Below are 2,304 nucleotides of genomic sequence, written 5' to 3' on the forward strand. Positions count from 1 at the left end.
AGTAAAGAATCTAAAGGGTTCCAATCCTTATATTTACACAGCGCGGATTACAATTCGAATTCCTAAATTTACACCGTTAGGATTAGAATTCTTTCAAATGCAATGTTAGAGGACTCTTAATCTCCGCGTGTACCAGCGTCTTTATCCCTCAGATGTCAGCTTGGGAACAAAGTGACCAGACGTAAATATTTGCCGTGATTAACTGCTTCCCTTCACGCCCTTTTCCTTCTTTCCATAATTAAATCAACAATTGGAATCCTTTCCAGTCTGTTCACAGAAATTAGTTTGCAATACCTTTCTGTCGAATTAGAAGTCCTGCCATACCCACACCAAAGAGCAAATCTCTGGTTTTCGGAATCCTCATGTCGCGTGGCATTGGAGTTTTGGTCGTGTGGCACCAGAAAAGACGAATAGAAGAAGGCTTCTCTCTATTTGGAATCCTCCTCCCAACGCCACCTCTCTCTCCAGATGACTGCAATAGCTCTCGAAAACATCCACACTCACCTGCAACTTGAAGCCCATTAGAAACAGGAACTCCATCTCCATCCTATTTATTTCTTCGCTGCTCACGCCTCCCACTCTCGCGTAATACGAATTCCTATAATTCCTGCTCACAAAATCAAAACCGATATTAAAATCTTGAGACTAATGATTGAAAATAGTGGATCTATTAAAAAAGGAAATAGATGGCAATTATATTGATTAGAGAATTGGCTTACAGGTCTTCCAGGAATTTGGAGGCGACCATGACGGCGGTGATGAGCAGCCGGTGAACGTTGACAGAAGTAATCCGGAATTGAGGATGAAATTGAATGAGGCGGTCGATGTAAGCATAGGCTACTACCAACACAGAAGAGCTGCAGTTAACATACTTCAAAATCCTCTCCAGATACCGCTCTATTGACATGTCTGGCACCTCATGCACACTGTCGAACGCGCGGTATTTGGGAGGCAAATAGGTGGGGCTGTAAGAAGCCGCGAGCCTTTCGTTTCTGGCGAGCGTCCGCTCCACCAGAGATGACAACACCGATATGACCGTGGGGATTGGGGAGAGTGATCGCTCTGCATCTTCACATTCAGAATAGAGATCGGATCTCATTCTTTCTGAATAAACAGTGTTCTCTGCCATTGCCCTTATGCCTGCTGAAAGTGTTCTTGAGCAAGGAACTGGGTGTCGTGAATTGTGGTAAAGATGATTGGATGCTTCTTCAGATTGCAACGAGTACTTCAAGTGGGAGTGTTGTTATAAGGGCAATTAAGATAAATGAGCAAAAGAGGCTCTCTATTAAAAGGAAACTGCGGAGAAGTCGGGTGGCTCGGGTTCTTCTGAGACAGACAGACAGCTTGGCTGCCAGAGGCAATCGTATAATGTGGGCACTTTGTCTACAATGCAAGATGCGTTGTTGGGAAACAAAATATTGTGTCACCCACTGTTTACTCTTAAGAATAATTTATCAGAAAGGAATGCAGCGAAGACTGCCATGGATAGAGGCAGGAAGGAATTATTAATTATAATAATGGAAATGATTGTCACTACCAAGCTGGAAGCCTTATCCTAATTCTCATTTCATTTCAGGAAGCGGTATACACAATTGAATTTCCTTTAAACTGCGGCTCAACCCTCTTACTGGACAAACACATCAGAGTGCTTGGTAGGGGAAAGCATCGTGTTTTATTTTAGGAAACAAAACCTAACGGGACAGAGCGACTGAAGTATTGGAATGAGTTTAATAAGGAAGCAGGCAGGCAAAGGGGTCCAGCTGCTGTTACTAGATTTCATTTCAATAACGCTAAAATTGTTGTAAATCGAAGGGGACCCTTTACATAACTCAATCCTTGCGAAGGGAAAATTCATGCGTTCAATGTGACTAATTTTATAGATTGAAAACTAATGATTCCTCTATTTTAAATGTTTTCTGTCGATGAACAGATTGTACCAACTGACTGTGTTTATGCTTATAAAGTTTTATTAATGTGCGAGTCTTAACGTGTTTCATAGTATAAATAAGTTTCCATTTAAAGTCCCCTTAGATTATAGTAAGGTCATTTGGACAAAACTGTGAAATTTTTTGTGTTACATTTGCTGAGAATTTAGGTGGAAACAAAAGTAAAATTTCAAACTAATAATTAAAGATCGTAAAAGAGATTCGAATTCATTTTCTCTATATATTAAAAAAACACTATTATGTAATGATATATTTTCTTTCTGAGGACATGTTCTTTCGTTAGGTGCCATAGTGTATGGATAACATCTCTCAAGTGTAAGTTTAGTTAACTAGTTAAATAAACTAGTTAACTGAATTA

General features: G+C 40.1%; 1 pseudogene; it reads right to left on the reverse strand.

Moving 5' to 3' along the window:
* Positions 1 to 212: 212 nt before the first annotated feature.
* On the reverse strand, positions 213 to 1,099 carry LOC149231489 (cyclin-U2-1 pseudogene; annotated as a pseudogene).
* Positions 1,100 to 2,304: the final 1,205 nt, after the last annotated feature.

This window comes from Pinus tabuliformis, chromosome J (assembly GCF_031772625.1).
Source record: "Pinus tabuliformis cultivar Carrire ecotype Pingquan chromosome J, CPIR1, whole genome shotgun sequence".
Lineage (NCBI taxonomy): Eukaryota > Viridiplantae > Streptophyta > Pinopsida > Pinales > Pinaceae > Pinus > Pinus tabuliformis.